Below are 21,858 nucleotides of genomic sequence, written 5' to 3' on the forward strand. Positions count from 1 at the left end.
GAATTTAATATTCTTGGTATAATAAATAATAACATTATGGTGGTAGTGGGCTAAATAATTAAGAAGTTTCTTTTAAAACTTACCACTAAATTTCAAAAGCAATACAAATTTGTGATCAGGGCATAGAAATTCCAGAGGTGTGATGAGATGCCTCAAGTAAATCAGAAGTCAGGGGAGGGGGGCAAACTTCATTTCTGAAAGGAGGAGGGGCAAGGTTGTACATAGACCATCGTGTTTTGCAAGAAAAAAAAAAAAATAAATAAATAAGGAACACATGCATGACAAAATCAACAACACCGACAAAATGGCGAGCTACACCCAAAAAGTTATCAATACAATTGTATTTAATACATGGAAGTTTCGATGCGTTTTCATCATAATTTATATTATACAAAAAATCCAAGCATCAATGCTGTTAATCTTGTCTTTAATTATCATATGTTTTTTATATGTCTTTCAAACAATTGTTTTTCGGGAAATAATACGTCTCAAAACTCTTTGTTTAAAGTGTAATTTATTTTCAAATACCCAATTTGTGAATTTAACTTTCAAAGTGTGAGGAGTTCTAGTCATTTCTCTTTATTAATTTTATGTTCATTTGAAGTCACATGAGCCTTGTTAAAATTAAAAAAAAACAACATATAATTGATAATTTGATATTTCATTTTAATAAACAACAGACCCTTTGGCCAAAGTGCCGAGTAACCATGGCCCGCCCTGTTGTCCTTATTTTAATAGGATTTTTTCCCCTTTGATACTATATTGTGGGCCCACTCTTACCCAAATAGAATATCATTAAACCAAACTTGGATGCTTAATCAATTACCAATAAAAGCACAACTTACATAACCTTGCTGTTCTATGGAGTTCTAGGCTTTCAAAGCTTTAAATGGAATTGCGGGTATATTATAACCGAATACAACACAGATGTATATAGTTTAATAAAACATTATTATGCCCCCTTAATAGAAGATTCGGGGTTATATACATGTACTAGTAGTTTTTTTTCTCTGTCTGTCCGCCTGTCTAGCCTTTATCTGTTTGTCTGCAAAAACTTTAACATTGCCCATAACTTTTGATTGGTTGGAGCTATGGCTTTCATATTTCACTTGCATATTCCCTGTGACAAGGCCTTTCTTTGGGTACCAACATATTTGACCTTGGCCTTGGAGTTTGACTCAATTTTGCAAGAATTTACCCAATTTAACCTTGGCCATAACTTTTGAACAGTTGGTGCTAGGGCTTTAATATTTCACAGGTATATTCATCGAGAACAAGTTCTTTCTTTGGATAGCAACATTTTTCATCCCTTGACCGTGAGAGTTTGACTTGCATTTTAGAAACTTCAACCTTTGCCAAAAGCTGGCATCAGTTTCTACAAACACATCTTATTTTCTTAAGAAAATTAACTTTTCAATGCCTTATTTTAAATACCGGTATGTGAGCATGATAAGGTGCTATAGTTTAGTTTTTTTCTGAATTGTGACAATCGGGTTAATTAGTAGTTAAAAAATCAGGACTACGAATAAAAATATATCAGTATAGGTTGTGCAGAAACCAGTTTTGCTGAAATATTGGCACTGAGCCTAAGGTGATGCCACAATAATTAGTGAAAATGTAATAAGGTAATATTTAAGAACAAAAATCTTCTAAAGAACAGCAATGTCCAGGAAATAGTGATTCTGATGAGCGTTGCACTCCATGAACCTCTTGTTAGTCTTGGTTATAGCTGAAGCCTCTATTTTAAAGTTTGCGAAAATTGATCTACCGGTATTTCCATTTTAGTTATCATTGACCAGTAGACATATTTCTTTCATTCAAAGTTATTTAAAGGGACCCTGTTCACATCTGGTGTGTAGCTCAACTTTGATTGCTTATTCTTGTGTAGGTAATACTTTATGTTGCTATTATTTTTGTCGGATTTTAACAAATATTGTTAATTTTCTTTCTTAAAATCTATTTACAGCATTGCAAATGTCCTTCCAGAAGTTTTTAAAGGAAAGAGGGGTTAAAGAAGATATCATAAAAAGAATGGCAGAAGACAAGTAAAATTTATTTATTTATCTATCTTTTTATTCAATTACTTATTTATTCATCTATTTAGTGTTATTATTTTGGATATTTAAGATGTAATGTCGCGAAGTAAGGAATTGATCCTTATGTCTCGGACTCAAATCCTACCGTGGGTTGTGGAGACCGGTCCTTCATGTGAGACCAAATAAAACGAGGATCCCTCACTACTCAATGACCTTGAGTGCCAAGTATAGGTCAAAATTTGCAGCTCTCCCCTGGCAAGTGGTGGCGTCTCAGTATGAGTGAAAAATTCTCGAGAGGGACGTTAAACAACTTACAAAGATCTAATAGATGTATATAAAAAAATCAGAGTTCATGATCAGTTGAAATAATTATGCCAGAGAATCAATAATAATCTTTTTGATATTCGATAAAAATCATGTCATATAATTGTTTAATTGAGGATGAGTATGCCACAATTTTTACAACGCACTTTGAATTTTTTTTTCTAAGTGAGTTAGGGATGTACAACACACCTACCCCAAAAATTTCCTGTTGTTTAATTTTCGCTATTTTTGTATATCTTATACATGACAATATCTACTATGTATATGTACATTTTAGTCAAAATCGTTCGAGCCGAATTTGGACAGGAAGTCCCTAAAATTACCCCCTTTGTCTGATCACGAGAACAAAAAAAATATAAAATCCCTTATTTTAAAATATTTAAGGTTAGCCTAGCTGTCAAAATTTGCTGAATCGTTCATTCAACTATTAAACACCCAAACAAAGTGGTTTTGTAGAGGTACACCTCGAGAAAAACGATTTTGAAGAATTTAAGCTGAAAAACTATGGTTCATTTTTGCATTGAAAAATGCGTGATTTCCAAATGAAATATTTTTTTTATGAAAAAAATCAGTCGTTTAATTTTGAAAAAAAAATAATTACTTCTTGTAACTGATGACAAATGTTCTTGATAATTTTTTGAAAATTTTTTAAACGACGCGTTTTGAATTTATAGCTGAAAATCTCCCTTCCCCCTCTATCCGTAAGTTGCGTTTCTCACAGCGTCTTTCAGACTTGGGACGAAAGGAATGCTATGATTCTACAAATACAAATAAAAATTCCTAGTTGGAAAATATCTTTCACTCAAAAAATGTAATGTACATTAAATTTATCACAAATATAAAACTTTACATCTGCATTTAAATGAAAATGAATAAGCAATTTCTGAAATTTTAAGACACTCCTCCACTCTTCTCTGCAATGCAGGACATTCGAGCTTGAAAAAAACAAAAACAAAAACAAAAAAACAAAACATCGGTTACGTCTGCATAATATGTATAATTGGCATACTGAACTCCTAAAGTAATGTCTTTCATTCATGTATACAGATTAATTAGTGACTACTAACATTTTTTGTTATTCTAAATATCTTTTTTTTTTATATTTACACATGTATATTTAGTAAAACTATTTTTCTAAGGATTTTATGACCACGTGTCCGGTTTGGAGTTCATGCACACAGTTGCAGTTTCAAACCTTTATATGACTTCTACTTGCATTGAATATTATTTTTTTTAAATGAACCAACAGTGGTGTATGTACAACTCTCTAGTGATGAAAATGGAATATATGTACATATAGGTTTTTAATTATTTCTGTTTTCAAACGAGAGGGGTGCTCGCCTGATATTGTATCCTTCTGTTGTTTCAATCAATGGAAATGATCATGATGTATTCGTCATATATTAAAATTATTCATGTGCCTAAATCATCTACAATGGTATCATCTACATTGGTATCAATCGTTTTGTTTTTATTCGAGGAAATGCGAACTGAAACTGTTTACAGTAAAAGATTTTTTCAATGGGGTGCAACCGTTGTATTAATTTCAGTAAATATTTTTTCACTGTTGATACTTACTTTAATTTGTATAAACTTTGGTTTTCAGTTCTTGTGTTACTTGCAACACACTGTAAACGTATCTGTGTATTTGTGAGGGGGAAAAAGCATAATTCTTCGGAAAACAGGAGGAATAACTCAGCTAAGGGGGGGGGGGAGGGGGGGAGACATACACCTCTACATTTTTAGTTCTAGAGTTGTTTCTCCTTGATCGGTGACCTTCTGAAAACGATTACTCTTTTTTTAAATTATCTTCTTTTTTTTTTTTTTCAAGGAAAAGAAAAGCAAGAAAATGTTTATTTTCGTAATATGATAATATTTAGACATATACTGGTAATATTTATTCTCAATGTTATGCGGCCGATTGTAACGGGATAAAGCAATGTAGAATAGCATTAACATTTTTAGATTAAAAAATGCCTTTGTGTATATCTAAATACAATATCAAAGAATGAATTAACTAAATTTAGATTAAAGAAGTTTAAGGAACCTGGTTTTTTTTTTCCTTTTTTATGGAGGAGGGAGATTTAATGCAATTGAGAAATCATCAAGGATAGGATTTGGTAATCCTAAAGAAACCACAATAAACCTTCATCCTATATATATATATATATATATATATATATATATATATATATATATATATATATATATATATATATATATATATATATATATTTACATTAATTACACCGGGATCGTATCGCTCGTCATTTTGACGCTTCGTAATTAACGTCAAATTTAAGGTTGTGTTAAACGTTTTATTGAAATCGCAAGAGTTATCTCCCCCAGTGTGTTGTACATGCACGTCTTTAAAGGGACCAAGTGAATACACTTTGAAAAAAAAAAATCTTTTCAAAGTGCGTTAACATCGACCATATTAAAGCACATTGATAAAAAATGTTCATGGCTTAGTCAATATTCTTGCAAATTTTAGGTATGATAAATAATTTTTGAACCTGATTGGATAACTTTTCGTTGATGACGTCATTTTGAACAGGATCCGAGATATATACATTTTAAAGATTTTTAGGGGTTGTCTTGTTCCAAAAGATTCTTGTAAATGTTATAAAAAGGAAATAGGTCTTTAGGAAATAATGGAGGATTGATTGTTGAGTAGCTCAATTTCGTTTTTTTTTTTTATTTTATACAGTATGTTATGAGTTCTGTGGATGTAGGGGTCGATGAGTGCCTAAGGAGGTTTGATCCTGAAATCAGAGGTCTTAAGAACTTTTTGTCAAGTTTATTTTTAGTATCTACACACATAACTTTATGAACAAGAGGCCCACGGGCCTTGTAGGTCACCTGAATAGCGGTTTATAAAGCCTAAACTGCCCGATCCCAGTTTATACTGTATAAATTGGGTACCTATTAAAGTCCTTCCTAATAATTAGTTTTTCATTTATTTATTTTTAGGGAAAAAAAAGATGATTGCTCTTTAGTAATGATTTTAAATTGTCCAAAAGTTCAATGTAACGTCAGGCGGATCGATATGGTTTTGAGGCAAGTCATTGTGACGTAGGCAAGCCAATTCATACGATATGAAGAATTTTTTTAACCAATCAAATAGCGAGATATAACCATAATAATTTTTTTGGAATTTAATGGTGGGTTTTTAATTGAATATATAATTAAACTGGCATTGAAGAATCTTAATTTATTTTAAGAACTAAAATATGATGCAGCATATTTTTAGAAATATAGGCAAAAATCTGCACAAAAGCTAAGGGTAGAACCTCCTTAAAGCAACGCATTTTTTCTAGGAAAAGGAACAATTTAATTTTTTTTTTCCATTGAAAATAATTTTCCCGCACAATGTGATGGTCTTTTTTTATAGTTATTTGATAAGTATTTATAAATATAGAAAATACGATGGCCTCTTTAACAGTTATTTGATTATTATTAATAAGAGGTATGAAAAAAAGAAAAATATTTAAGCAATCTATAGAAGTTTTTTTTTTTTTTATTTGCATTGTATTTGATTTTGTAAAGCTACATTGGCCAAAGTATAGTCAGTTGGCTATTGTTGCTTCGATCAGTGATATGGCCCATGAGCCTCTCTTCTTTGATATAATAGGATGGTTTTTTTTCCTCTCAGGAAAGCGTATCTCAATCTTTCATCTATTTTACGTTTACTCAAATTTATTGAGAGAAAGTATATCAATGTCATACCAGTTATGTAAATACAAGAATTTGGGTGGGAAAAATAAGGAGTTAGGCTGAGAGACCTTCTACCTGTCTTCTCTTGGTTCTCGAAGAGAGATCAATTCATCAGTTTTTCCAAAGAAATATAACAAATAATTCTGTCTATTGCTAAAGTCCAGAATTTTTGTTTTACACATAAAATTTCAAAGTGTGTTAAGTGTCTCCATAATAAAAAAAATGTTGATGTACACTCTTAACGCACTTTGAAAAAGAAAATTGCAAAGAGCGTTGATTTTGTCTCAAATGTAAATAATTTTTTTGTTCAAAGTGCGTTGCCACAATACTGCAAAATAAATTAATTTACAGTGTATACATCGTAAGTATTAATATGATTTTGATTCCAGATTGAAGTAGACGTTATCCAAGAAATGAATGATGAAGAATTGCAGAAATATCTACCATGCAAAGGAGATCGTCTTGCTGCGAAAGCCTTTGCACGGGGAGAAGAAAGTTAAAGTATTGAGGATGAAAGGAAATTCGCATTAATCGCAAGCCTGCGAAAAAGTATGGGGGTTTCTAAATCATCAAATATCTCGGACACAGATGACGAAGAGGTAACAGTTGCTAAAAAGAATCGATACACCTTTACTGGTAGGAAAAGAAAGAAAAAGCAAGCAGAAATTGCACAAAAGCCCGACCGAGCGTTAGTCGTTGGATTTGCTATCTATGACTCTGGTTTAAAGGCTTACCGTCAAATTCGTGCACCACTGGGTGGGGGCACTTGATATCCTCGTGTTAATAAACACACACACAAAAAAATATGAGTTGATTGGAATTCTACGTCCTTTATTTTTTCCTGATGGAAAGAATTGCCATGGACAAGTTGACGATTTCGATTTTAACATATCAACAGATGTACATGGTACGCAAATCATGCAGAACGAGTCAGTTGAAGACATCATAACACGTCTTGGACTTAAACATTTTAGATGCTATCTATTGGCCAAACGACGGAGAGAAGATTCTTCGGATTTAGAAGACAAAGAGAGCCTACCAGAGTTTTCACTGGAGGAGGATGAAAAAGTAGAAGGATCCAGTTCCTGTAACCATTTTAACTCATCTTCCAAAGCTAAAATCAGAATTCGAAAAGACAGTGAAGAAAGCCTGCCGGATCTAACAATTTATATAAAGGAAAATAATCCCAGCCAAATTTTTAAGGAATTGCAAACAGATAAAATAGCATTTGCAGGGTCTCAAGACAAAGTGAATAACACTGAGGTTAAATCTAGTCAAATTGAGCAAAATGAGACCTTTAGCGAAAATCAGAAAATATCTGGCCCGGAAGTCGAGACTGGTACTAAAAGTCCGGGTACGAATTTGGCACAAAACACTACCCCAGTTCCTGACTGCGGGGGATTTCGTGGCATAGGTTTTGACGATAGTAATCCTTACTCTTGCCAACATGTTCTAATTGAGTTTATCCCTGATTTGTCCTCTCTACCTGGCACCAGTTCAAGCAATGCCAGTGAAACTACATTCATGCAGACGCAGTTTGACTATGAATCAGACAATTCAGGAGTGATACAGTTTGGTCAACTTAGGCAAGATGGTACTGATTTAGACAAAACCATACCATTGGTGTTTCAAATTACGGTTCACAGAGGGCGAGTGTGTCGAGATTTGATAGATTTTTTTCTCTCAGGACGATATTCAGTCTTATGATTCCACTGTTTTCGAAATGAATATGTTGAAAGAAGATGGAACAGCAGAAGCAGCTGAAGATAACGGAGGGGTTATGCGAGATTCACTCACTGAATTTTGGGATACTTTCTACTTACAGTACACAGAGGGAGACACTTACAAAATACCAGTACTACGACACGATATGGTAGATGTACAATGGAAGTCGGTTGCATCCGTAATCAGGATGGGCTTCATTCAGGAGAAAATATTTCCTATAAAACTTGCTCCATCTTTCATGCAATAGGCAATTTTTAGTGCTTCCATGGAATCAGACCTTGTTGAGTCCTTCCTCAAATTCGTGTCAATGATGGACAGAAAAATAATTGAAAGCGCTCTTAAAGATTTTGAGTCTGTTGACAAAGATGAATTATATGATGCTTTGAAACAATATGATGTAAAAAAGAAGCCATAAATGCTGACAGTATAGAGCGTATCATTAAAGAAGTAGCGCATAAAGAATTGGTTCAAAAGCCAATGTTTATAGCTGACTCTTTTTAAAGGGTTTTGAATACAACTTCACTTGTTCAAGAAGATTTGTCAGTTTTGTACTCGAGGCTGGAACCAAGTCCAAGGAAAGTTCTCAATTCCTTAAAATTTCCAGAGCAGTTGACCTCTGAAGAAAAATTTCTCAGTCAATATTTAAAAATACTCATTCGCGAAATGGATGATCCGCAGATCTTACAGCTTTTCCTTAGGTTCTGCACAGGGTCTGACATTATGACAAAGAATGATATCCAGACAGTGTTTACATCATGCAGCGTATCCAGTAATGTACGTTGGCCGTCGTCACACACATGCGGATGCGTTTTAGTAACGATAACAGTCGAATCGTAAAAATCGTTTCGCCTATGTGCCACTATGTTAAACCGCTTTACTTTAAGATATGTTTACTGGTATGCTGGTTGTGTAAATAACACATTCCGAATAAAATACATATTCTGAAGGGATTATTTTACCATATTTTATCTAAAAAATAAATATTAACTCGTTATGTGAGTCGAAAGTACGGCATCAAGTTTCTTATCTTGCACCGGAAACATGAAAATATGAAGGTTGCCATTACGAATCAAGCCACCTAGCGGTACACGAATTTTTCGATTTTCATCCTAAAAGAAAGAAGCATTGTACGTACAACTCATCTCAGGTTGAAGATAAGAAACTTCTCGAATAAAAGAGTTCATCCGGTGACTGAAGAGCCCAGCAATTTCAAATGTAAGCACTAATGAAAAATAGGGTTCAAAAAATAGGGTTCAGACAAAATTTCATATTATAAATTAATTATGCAATACGAATAAAATGGCATACATTATTTATATAGAATAGACATTTCTGAATCGAATATCATTTGTTACTCATCATATTATGCCTGCGCAAAAGAGCGCTTTTCATCTGATTCTTACGAAGCGACAATTTTTCGGAAGAAGTTACCCCCCTTAGTCACTCTTCAAAGTTCAGGGAAACAGAGGAAATTCTACCTGTTTCCAATAAATGATTTTAAAGTGAAGTTTAATCAATTAATTATCAAAAAAGGTTAAATTTGATCACAGATTATAATAAATCACATCAAATTAAATCTTTTTTTTTTTGGAATTAAAAAAAAGAATATATTTTCTTCGCTAACTTTATAAGTGTACAGATCCTTTGCCAGAAACTAGAGAAAGTGAACATGGTGAAATATACCATATTGTCAATGGTAAAAATGATTATGAAAATTCCATTTTAACTATTAGATTACAATCAGCCCTTCTCACAGTTACTATAACTATTTAGTGAATGTCCCTATGATGTACCCAGCCACAGGACTGGCAGAAACTGAGGGATATTGAATAAAAGGCAAAGTTTTTGTTTATTCTTTATTTTTTCAATGTCAGATTTATTGGATGAATATAAATTCACTTTACAACTTCATTCCTTGACTAACATAAAAACCTTATAATTTTCATATTTTTACATGATATCTTAACAACCTAGACATACAGAATGAAGTATTATTTACATATATAACTCGCTGAATTCATGTACATGTATATGCTTAATAGCATAGTGCCCTTGTTGAATATAGATTTCTATTCAGAAGCATTTTATAATTTATTTATTAATACTTCTGATTTTAGCTCACGACACCACTATAAAAATCCTAACAGTATCTCTCCCTCTCTCTTTCCACAGGTATCCTTTTTTAGTACAGCATTATATACGTTGGAAATGAAGACGTGTTCACCTGTTAAAACTACTATAGAAGATTGGCAAAAGAAAATCTTAAAAAAACTGTTTCGAAAGAATAAAATTATTTCAAAGGTTTATTGCTTTGCTTTTAAACTAAAGAGAATGTGTTTTATTCTTTGACACAAACCTCAGTTTTATCCTGTTCTCTAGGCTATATTACGTTTCATAAATTATAAAATATTGACTTCAATAAAGTTTGACGGTAGGTGTCTTTTATATGCCGTAACTTTTTAACCACTATTAAGATAATTTTTTCACCATGAATCTGCATTTAAAAGAACCTTTCTAATGATATAAAACATGTAGTTATCAACTTCCTATTAAAAAATCACCTGTTTTCATTAGTTTTAGAAATTCCTCGGAGCTATTCTCAGGATCCGTATGTCTTATTTAAATCCGATTTCATATCATTGCTCAGAAACAGATACTGGCAAATGGACGTCGTTTAAACTGAACTACCCAATGCTTGACAAGAAGTATAACAAACATATACCATACAATTTAGTTGTTTTATTCGTTATTAGAAGGAATAGTTCCTTTGTGTATGTATAATGCAAGCACAGGTCTTTATGACTTTGTTTTGTAATGAAGTAATCATCTGTTATATGATTTATTTTTTTTAAATTCAAACTAAATTTATTAATTATCTGATGTTGCATAATTAAGAAAATGATATTGAATTTGTTGAATGATACGCGTGGAAATATCGCATTTTTTTCCTTTGTATTTGACAGGATTGTTTTTTTCGTGAAGAGAATTCATAGATCGCTTAAGTGCATGTATTTGTTTTGTATCATAATCCGCACTGACATGCTTTGTTAGATTGGATTTAGTTTATAATTCCAAAAAAAATTATTTTATTTGTATGAATATTTCACTTTTATGCTTATTTTTTTTCGAATATGTCTAAGCTTCATACAAAAATACTTCGTCCAACCTTTCAGTTTTATTTCAAAGACAAAATACTGTATTAGCGGCTTTAAGTATTACCCCATCATTTTAGCTTGTATCTGACATATCACTGTGAAATACGTTTTCTATTCAGGAACATCGAAGTACCTAGGAAGGTCAATGAACAGATGGTGCCAATGGGCCCCCACTTTTCACGAAATGATAGGTCCTTTTAAAAGTTTTAAGAGAGAAAAGAGAGAAAATACATTAGAACAATTTTAAAATTCGGTATTTAAAAAATGAGTTTATTGAATGATATCTATACGTTAATCTTTTTATAACTGTTATGATAATGCATACATCTTTCACAACAATGTAGGCAAATAAAAAAAAATCTCTTGTAAGATGTGTATCTCTTTTAGCAGATGCCTGGGCCATTTCTTGAAGATCTCTTGATTCTAAGAGTTAAATAGAAAAAAAACAAGATGTGTTTGTGAAACACTAATGCCCCCATAGGCAGCTTGTGGCGAGGGTTGAATTTTCTCAAATGCATTTCCAACTCCAAAGGTCAAGGTCAAAAGGTCTAAATTGTTGGTACCCAAAGGAAGGTCTCGTCACAAAGAATGCACCTTTGAAATATGTTCCAACTGTTCAAAAGTTATGGCCAAGGTTAAAGCTTTTAAAAAGTGGGTTAAACTCTCAGGTCAAGGTAAAAAAAAAAAAATCCCACTTAAAGATCTTGTCACAATGAATACACATGTGAAGTATGAAACCCTTAGAACCAACTGTTCAAAAGTTATGACCAAGGTAAATGTGTGATAATTTTGGTAAAAGTGGGTCAAACTCCAAAGTCAAGAGGTCAAATTTAGTGGTACACAAAGAAGGGTCTTGTCGAAAATAAGGGATACACCTGCGAAATATGAAATCCATAGCCCCACCTACTCAAAAGTTACGAGCAAGGTTAAAGTTTTTGCGGACAAACAGAGTGAGACAAACAAACAGATAGACAGGGCAAAAACAATATACCCCGAATCTTCAATTGCGGGGCATAAAAACATTCAAATCAGTCTGATACGCATGTGAACAACAATTGACTCTCATTACAAAAATCAAGTTTACAAAATCTCTCTCTGTAAAGTACAAAGTTTGGATTCAAATATTTTATTAATACTGAATAGTTATTTGCTTGAAGAAAATATGCTTACCTTGTAGGTTTATGTGCTTGTCAATGATGGCCTCTGCCAACTTCTTTAACCATGAGAATTGGCCCTCAGCACTAAACAAGGATAAGGTGTTTGGGTTAAACTGTTGAGGAGATCCATTGATATCTTCTAAACCCATGACATCCATTGCGGTCCCCAGAATAAATGCATCTAAAGCATCCTCCACAAATGCAAAATGAGCTCTAAATTGACAACCACAGGAATTAGTACATGTAACACATCTGAATGTTGAACAAAAGACAACAAATGCCTGGATTATTCATAAAGTGAGGTTCATTCTTAAAACATACCTGAATGCGTCCACAACTCTTTCTTTTCCAGTGACATCAACTCTATGAATGACATTTCTTAACTGAAATAAAGTCCCTTGTTCAAAGGAAGAGGATGGTTTGTAGAACTCCTGGTATATGAACTGTAAAATAAATTTTAGTTTGAAATAAAACAATTTTATCAAGTAGAAATTTTCACATCAATGAGAACTTCATTTATAAATCAATAATTACATATGAACTTTAAAACCTATGGACAAATGAGCTTTAAAACGTCCCATTCTGTAAATTAAAGCATATATGTTTGACTTCTACTGTCAATTCTATTGCTGTGCGAGATGAGGGCTGGGACGATATATCAGTATATCACAAATATTGATTCTGTATAAGGATGGTAACGAAATATTACAAAAACATTAGGATCGAACTTCTTTCAGTACAATTTTTTTTCAAACATTACCACTTACCCTTCTTTTACTATACACTGCAACGTGTCTGTTGAAAGTGGGGAGGGGGGGGGGGGCTAAACCTACGCCCCAATGTTCAATGCTTATCTTATGTCTATCTTTGGAAAAAAAAGGGGGGGCTTAGCTCCCCCCCCCCCCCTCAGACGCCTATGTGCATAATAATTAATACCACTTGTATAAAATAATGTTGTTTTAATCCTGATATCCTATCGTGGCTCAATTATCATATGTATCGATATATAAAAAGTTGTATCATCACAGCCCTTGTGCTAGAAGTTCACTAAAATTTGCTTTGCAGTTGTAGTTTCATAATGCAAAATCATGATTTGAAAGACTCTTAAATCAAGCACTAACAAAAACAAACTAATAATATTAGTACAAGTTAAAATTAGTATTAACAGAAAATCCATGGACCAGAATGCTCACCTTGGAAGTTTTAGACAGACAGATTTAAATCAGAAAAGCTCATAACAGGTGAGCTTATTGAATTCAGAATTCATGCTTTTAACTTAACTATCTATTCCAACATTTTGTCCTGCCAAAAAACTTGAGAAGTATATTTCAATGCTCTAGGATTATTTTGATTACATAATTTTTTTTTTTTATGTACTTGAGTGGTTACTTTTGTCTACTGTGTTTTTATACCGATAAATTTCATAATCACTTATCTTTGCTTATATTCAAAAGTCTGGAGGTGGTAAATATGACCAATAGGTTATTTACTTTTTCACACAAATATTGATTTGTTGACAGTGTGTAGAAATGTTGATCTAATTCAGAACTTACAGCAAGAACAAATAAAAACTGGCAAAACTGGAACAGAACCATTGCATGCTGAAATACCAACAGAAAGTTCATCATTCTATGAAGGCCCTCTGGTCTATGAATAATTCCTCCTAGTTTGTGGTAATTTGTCTCACAATTAAGCATAGCCAGCTGTGCTGTATAAGCACGCTCGTTGGTCGGTACATCCCCACCAAACACTTTTCTCTCTATCACCTCTGCATTTTTCTCCAGAAGTGTGTGCAATATACATCTGGTGAATGTGTTCTAGAATACTAATCATGTCATCATGTAAGTTTTCATTTTTGTTCATCAAATCCAAAATAAAGTACTTTGATCTTTTGGAAATTTGCTCTATGAAAGGATGACTGATATATTTTGGTACACATTGTGCAAAGGGATTTAGACATCCGACATGTTTTATAAGAACTTTCAAGATGTGATGTGCCATGTTACTCTCCAAAATTATAATTTCTTGGGAGTTGGGTAGAAATGAGTGGTTAGGCAAGGTTAAGATGTCATGTTTTGGTTTATCATCTGACAAATTTGAAACTAAAACTCTTCTCTGGAGGCCAACCAAGAGGAACCAGTGAAAGCTCATTCTCTGCTTTTCTTTTGTCATTGAAGATGTTGATTTTAGTATGTCCAAGTTGTCACAAATTACATCGAATGGTGGTTGAATGTCACATTCTTGTAATTAAACTTCAAGTCGAGAAACATCCTTCTCACCGTAAAGTCTAGTAGCTTTTCTATTTGACTGGACTACCCGACAATTTGGACTAACTTCAAAACATGAGAACATGGAGACAGCAGGACAATGTATCACACCAATACTAGTAAAGATATTAAGTGGTGAAAGCTGAATGGTTTGTAGGGCTGTACATCTAGATTTGCAAGAATCTATTGTATTGTATGACATGGATGACTTTGCAACTACTATTCCCTGATTTTCATTCTTAGTTGAAAATTTCACATCAAAGTATGGGTGAAATATTGCACTACCTTGTGAAGTTTTTAATTCACCATGCGATATAAACATGGTTTACATTCCTTGATACAAGTCTCGGCATCGACATTTACAACACCAACTGGAATTTCCTCTGATCACGATAATGTTTCCTGCTTTAGAAGTAGTAAATTTCTTGCCACCCCAACAAAGTGTACAACTCGGACAAAGAGAACAATTGTAAACACACCTACCCCAAGAAAATTTAAGGTCCAAGTCACTCCAGGGAAAACAATTTTAGCAAATCCTTCATCCAGAAAGCGTTTAGGACATTTTTAATTATCGCCATTGAAAGCAAAGGTTTGTTTTTGATTTATATAATGAAATTTGGAATTATATCTATCAATTTTTATGATTTCAAAGTTAAGGGATACATGACATTTTATGTAATTGACAAAATGATTATGTAACTGTTAGTCTAAATTTACATTGTTTATACATGTGTAGGTGTCCTATAGAGGTCAGAATGATCAGAAAGTGAGGTCAAGTATTATCAAAGAAAAGGGGCTCTATGGTGTAGTTGTTGGACTTGTTCGAGGCAATAAACCAGAAGTTATTTTAAACAAACAATTAAAATTGAAAGACTTCAAAGAAAAAAGCTTTCAAATCTATCACGAAATATGTTAAAGAAGAATGTAGGCTACTTTGCGGCAAAAAGGATGCATCTGTCTTGCGAGGCAATTCTCCTGATTGTTTGGCTTCTGTAGATTTTCAGAAGATTGCTACTGAATTGAGGAAAAGAGCTCCTGGTTTTTCCCAATTGCTGTCAGACATTATGAACACTACAGAACCAGTGGCTTTGGTGTCATCAGCAGCCATACTGCTGCATCATAGAAATCAAAATATGTCATTGATTCATCATGTTGTTGGTCAGCTACTGGATAATGGTGGAGCCACAGATGAAGTAAATGAATATATGTTTCATTATCATGATTACAAAATGATTTAATGTGTAAAATATAAATATTTATCAGCATATAAATGACATAAATGATAATGCAATTTTTTTTTTTCTTAACCCCTTTTTTTTTTTTTTTTTTTTTTTTTTTTTTTGTGCTGGTTGAATTTGATCAGTAATACATTTCAATTATATTATGAATTATAAACAGTTCCAACTTCAACTGCATTCTCCATATCTCCATATTACAAATGCTTATATCAGTTGACATTTCTCCTTGCTACCATTGATACATTTGACAAAATTTTGTTCAGTAATAATAAAGTTAATTATGGGTAATGCTTTTTCTTGGTTGAAATTATAAGAAATTGTAATTTTTTTTAGTGAATATTGAGCAAATGCTAAAACCAAGCTGAATTTGTAAAAGTCAGCCCCAAATGATAAGATCAAGTTTAATATAATATGCATCAGGGAATGTGGTATTCATAGTGCTATGTACTGAATTTGTTTTTAGACAATAGATTTGCTGGCATATCTAGGACTCTCTGTGGGACGTTCGTCAACTCAAAAGAAACACACTTTACTGGTGAACAGACAGAAAGAGAAGATTGAAGAAACAATCATACGTCAAGTACATCAATCAAATATTCAGTACAAAATGGAGAAAACCAGAGAAATGGTATCTTTTCTTGAAGAAAAGGATGTAACTGATTCATGCAGCTCAAACCAGTTCACAAGTTCCAGTCTGTTACAAACTTCACAAGGTAGTGCAATATTTCACCCATACTTTGATGTGAAATTTTCAACTAAGAATGAAAATCAGGGAATAGTAGTTGCAAAGTCATCCATGTCATACAATACAACAGATTCTTGCAAATCTAGATGTACAGCCCTACTTACCATTCAGCTTTCACCATTTAATATTTTACTAGTATTGGTGTGATATATTGTCCTGCTGTCTCCATGTTCTCATGTTTTGAAGTTAGTCCAAATTGTCGGGTAGTCCAGTCAAATAGTAAAGCTACTAGACTTTACGGTGAGAAGTATGTTTCTCGACTTGAAGTTCAATTACGAGAATGTGGCATTCAACCACCATTCGATATAATTGGTGACAACTTGGACATACTAAAATCAACATCTTCAATGACAAAAGAAAAGCAGAGAATGAGCTTTCACTGGTTCCTCTTGGTTGGCCTCCAGAGAAGAGTTTTAGTTTCAAATTTGTCAGATGATAAACCAAAACATGACATCTTAACCTTGCCTTACCACTCATTTTTACCCAACTCTCAAGAAATTAAATTTTTGGAGAGTAACATGGCACATCACATCACGTCTAAGACCCTTTGCACAATGTGTACCAAAATATATCAGTCATCCTTTCATAGAGAAAACTTCCAAAAGATCAAAGTACTTTATTTTGGATTTGATGGACAAAAATGAAAACTTACATGATGACATGATTAATATTCTAGAACACATTCACCAGATGTATATTGCACACACTTCTGGAGAAAAATGCAGAGGTGATAGAGAGAAAAGTGTTTGGTGGGGATGTACTGACCAACGAGCGTGATTATACAGCACAGCTAGCTATGCTTAATTGTGAGACAAATTACCACAAACTAAGAGGAATTATTCATAGACCAGAGGGCCTTCATAGAATGATGAACTTTCTGTTGGTATTTCAGCATGCAATGGTTCTGTTCCAGTTTTGCCAGTTTTTATTTGTTCTTGTTGTAAGTTCTGCATTAGATCAACATTTCTAAAAACAGTCAACAAATCAATATTTGTGTGAAAAAGTAAATAACCTATTGGTCATATTTACCACCTCCAGGCTCTTGAATATAAGCAAAGATAAGTGATTATGAAATTTATCGGTATAAAAACACAGTAGACAAAAATAACCACTCAAGTACATAAATAAAATTTATGTAATCAAAATAATCCTAGAGCATTGAAATATACTTCTCAAGTTTCTTGGCAGGACAAAATGTTGGAATAGATAGTTAAGTTAAAAGCATGAATTCTGAATTCAATAAGCTCACCTGTTATGAGCTTTTCTGATTTAAATCTGTCTGTCTAAAACTTCCAAGGTGAGCATTCTGGTCCATGGACCTTCTGTTAATACTAATTTTAACTTTTACTAATATTATTAGTTTGTTTTTGTTAGTGCTTGACTTTAGAAACTTTCAAATCATGATTATGCATTATGAAACTACAACTGCAAAGCAAATCTTAGTGAACTTCTAGCACAAGGGCTGTGACGATACAACTTTTTATATATCGATACATATGATAATTGAGCCACGATAGGATATCAGGATTAAAACAACACTTTATACAAGTGGTATTAATTATTATGCACATAGGCGTCTGAAGGGGGGGGGGGGCTTAACCCCCCTTTTTTGCAGAGGTAGACATAAGATAATCATTGAACATTGGGGCGTAGGTTTAGCCCCCCTCCCCACCCCACTTTCAACAGACACGTTGCAGTGTATAGTTAAAAAAAGGTAAGTGGTAATGTTTGAAAAAAAATTATACTGAAAGAAGTTCGATCCTACCCGACCTATCTAATGTTTTTGTAATATTTCATTATCATCCTTATACAGAATCAATATTTGTGATATACTGTTATATCGTCCCAGCCCTCATCTCGCACAGCAATAGAATTGACAGTAGAAGTCAAACATATATGCTTTAATTTACAGAATGGGACGTTTTTAAAGCTCATTTGTCCATAGTTTTTAATGTTCATATGAAATTATTGATTTACAAAACGAAGTTCTCATTGATGTGAAAATTTCTACTTGATAAAATTGTTTTATTTGAAACTAAAATTTATTTTACAGTTCATATACCAGGAGTTCTACAAACCATCCTCTTCCTTTGAACAAGGGACTTTATTTCAGCTAAGAAATGTTATTCATAGAGTTGATGTCACTGGAAAAGAAAGAGTTGTGGAGGCATTCAGGTATATTTTAAGAAAGAACCTCACTTTATGAATAATCCAGACATTTGTTGTCTTTTGTTCAACATTCAGATGTGTTACATGTACTAATTTCTGTGGTTGTCAATTTAGAGCTCATTTTGCATTTGTGGAGGATGCTTTAGATGCATTTATTCTGGGGACCACAATGGATGTCATGGGTTTAGAAGATATCAATGGATCTCCTCAACAGTTTAACCCAAACACCTTATCCTTGTTTAGTGCTGAGGGCCAATTCTCATGGTTAAATAAGTTGGCAGAGGCCATCATTGACAAGCACATAAACCTACAAGGTAAGCATATTTTCTTCAAGCAAATAACTATTCAGTATTAATAAAATATTTGAATCCAAACTTTGTACTTTACAGAGAGAGATTTTGTAAACTTGATTTTTGTAATGAGAGTCAATTGTTGTGCACATGCGTATCAGACTGATTTGAATGTTTTTATGCCCCGCAATTGAAGATTCGGGGTATATAGTTTTTGCCCTGTCCACCTGTTTGTTTGTCTCACTCTGTTTGTCCGCAAAAACTTTAACCTTGCTCGTAACTTTTGAGTGGGTGGGGCTTTGGATTTCATATTTCACAGGTGTATCCCTTAATTGTGACAAGACCTTTCTTTGTGTACCACTTAATTTGACCTCTTGACCTTGGAGGTTAACCCACTTTTACAAAAATTATCACACATTTACCTTGGTCATAACTTTTGAACAGTTGGTATTAAGGGTTTTATACTTCACATGTGTATTCATTGGGACAAGATCTTTCAGTGGGATTTTTTTTTTACATTGACCTTAGAGTTTGACCCACTTTTTAAAAACTTTAACCTTGGCCATAACTTTTGAACAGTTGGAACATATTTCAAAGGTGCATTCCTTGTGACGAGACCTTCCTTTGGGTACCAACAATTTAGACCTTTTGACCTTGACCTTTGGAGTTGGACATGCATTTGAGAAAATTCAACCCTCGCCACAAGCTGCCTATGGGGGCATTAGTGTTTCACAAACACATCTTGTTTTTTTTTTTTCTATTTAACTCTTAGAATCAAGAGATCTTCAAGAAATGGTCCAGGCATCTGCTGAAAGAGATACACAAGATACTATTATTCGAAATATGTATGACCCAATGTTGAAACAATATGAGTGTACATACAACAAGAAATACAAGACACTTGGCTACTTGGAGAAGGAGCATAACTGGCAGTTTCCTACTGAAACAGTTAAAGAAACCCAACACAAAGACAAGATTGCAGTTTGGCGTGCATCATTCATTAAAACTGCTCTTATATTAAGAGACACTTGGGATTCATATAAAATGGGTGATGGAGATAGAATATTCCTCAATGCCAAATTTGAAATGCTCTGTGCCAGTATTGCAGGGCACACTAAAAAACAGTTGTGGCTGTGGAGGATGATGGCATATGAACAAGCTGTGCTTTCACCTAAGAAAGCAATGGAGTATAAGTGGAATACAACGGCAAATATCAGTGGAACTGTGGATGGTAACATTCCAAATGACAATTTAGTTGAACTTTGTGTCCAGTTAATCAAGAAGAAGCTGAAAGAGCAGGGTGCAAACTTCACCTTCAAGAGTGCACAAACAACTGTATTAGCTTGCCACATTCAGGAGGAATTAAAAGAGAACATAATGCAGCAGTTGTCAAAAAAAGCTGCGGAAAAATCAAGAACCAGATCTGACAAGTCAGGAGACATGTTAAAAATATATATGATAATATCCATTTATATATATATATATATATATATATATATATATATATATATATATATATATATATATATATATATATATATATATATATATATCAAAATACATGTACAGTGTACACACCCAAGCTTCAAATTGTTTCATATGATGTAATTGCCATCATTAAAAATATTTTTGTTTGATGTACTCCGACCTACATTTCTCATAGGGGTAGGTAGTAGGTTTTTTTTTTTTTTTTTTTTGCTTTCCAATATTTAACAAATTGATAACTGTCATATTAAAAATCACAGACTCAGCAATTAATTGATGTTTTCATTACATACTGGATAGCTAGACATTTAATATTTATCAATCAAAAAACATCCTAGAGAAATTATACACCTTAGCTTTAAAATGTATATGGAAATTAAAGGAAAAAATAAAGAATTCAGTGCTGAAAAGAAATAATTGGGTTGGGGCGATTTTGACGGATCAGTCTGAGTACATCACACAAATCATTTTTTTTTTATTGTTGGCCTTATGTCATTATATATTTTAGATTATTTGGCATTGTATGAAAAGAATCAGACTGCATCTTGTGTAATTCTCAAAACAATTGAACCATTTCACTTTGACACAAAGATGTTTAAACTTGTTGTTTATTGTTCTGTATAGTGGATAAATGATGACAAAATGATATTGTATTTTTAAATATTTTCATTATCCAAAAATTAAGAAAGATAAAAATAAATGGACCAATTTTTAATGTCATTATACAGAAGATATTTTGGCTGTAGAAGAAACTATGGATGATAATATTCTAATCTGACTCAGTGTCGGAAGAATCATAAGCCAAAATGTCATTGAATACATCATCAAAAATCTGAATTATTTGCTTAGCAGTGTCAAACAACCAAACTGTTGCATATTCCAACACATCATTAATTGTAAATATTTTGTGACAATTGACTAATAAACTGTTAATGGTTTCATCACTGAGTTCAGAATGATCACCAAATAAATCTGGCATGTTACTTTGAGCTGATTGCAGCGATTCTAGTTTATGTTTTAAAGTAGTCTTATCCTCATCACACACTTCACGATGGAATGTGTCCTGAGCTTGGGATGATTCCTCCATTGTTAGGAAAGCTGGATGGGTCAACTTTGGACAGGCTAAACAATTGCATGTTTTCTCACAAACATCACAACTTTTGTGCTTCTGTTCAAAAATGTGTCTAAGTGCACTGTAAGCTTTACACAGAATGCTTCTTCTGCACTGATTATCTATTTATTTTGATGTTTGGTCTGTCTGGACTGTCCAGTATGCACACATAATCTTCACGGAAGCATAAACTTTTCATTATTTTTTTTCCTGTTGGATGGACTAGCTGTTGCTGTCAGCGAAAGTAAGGGCACAGTCAGGCTAAGGGATCGTAGCTCACCAATCGTTGAAAAAAAAATGTTCTGAAGGCTTCCTTATTCTTCTGCCCTTCACCCCTGAAAAAACTATGACACACACGGCCGATTGTCCAAACACAACGGGAGAACTCTCATAGATGAGTGATTTTCCACTCCCTGTCTTCGTGTCTACGAATACATCC

At 33.2% G+C, this 21,858-nt stretch overlaps 3 pseudogenes; 2 read left to right on the forward strand and 1 right to left on the reverse strand.

Annotated features, from left to right (window-relative positions):
• Positions 1–1,974: 1,974 nt before the first annotated feature.
• Positions 1,975–8,060, forward strand: LOC133203168 (uncharacterized; annotated as a pseudogene).
• A 269-nt stretch (positions 8,061–8,329) lies between these two features.
• On the reverse strand, positions 8,330–14,583 carry LOC133203169 (uncharacterized; annotated as a pseudogene).
• A 105-nt stretch (positions 14,584–14,688) lies between these two features.
• LOC133203170 (uncharacterized) lies at positions 14,689–20,939 on the forward strand (annotated as a pseudogene).
• Positions 20,940–21,858: the final 919 nt, after the last annotated feature.

The sequence above is a fragment of the Saccostrea echinata genome, unplaced genomic scaffold, assembly GCF_033153115.1.
Source record: "Saccostrea echinata isolate AGI-Se365-2 ecotype Australia unplaced genomic scaffold, CSIRO_AGI_Sech_v1 ptg000048l, whole genome shotgun sequence".
In the NCBI taxonomy this organism is placed as follows: domain Eukaryota; kingdom Metazoa; phylum Mollusca; class Bivalvia; order Ostreida; family Ostreidae; genus Saccostrea; species Saccostrea echinata.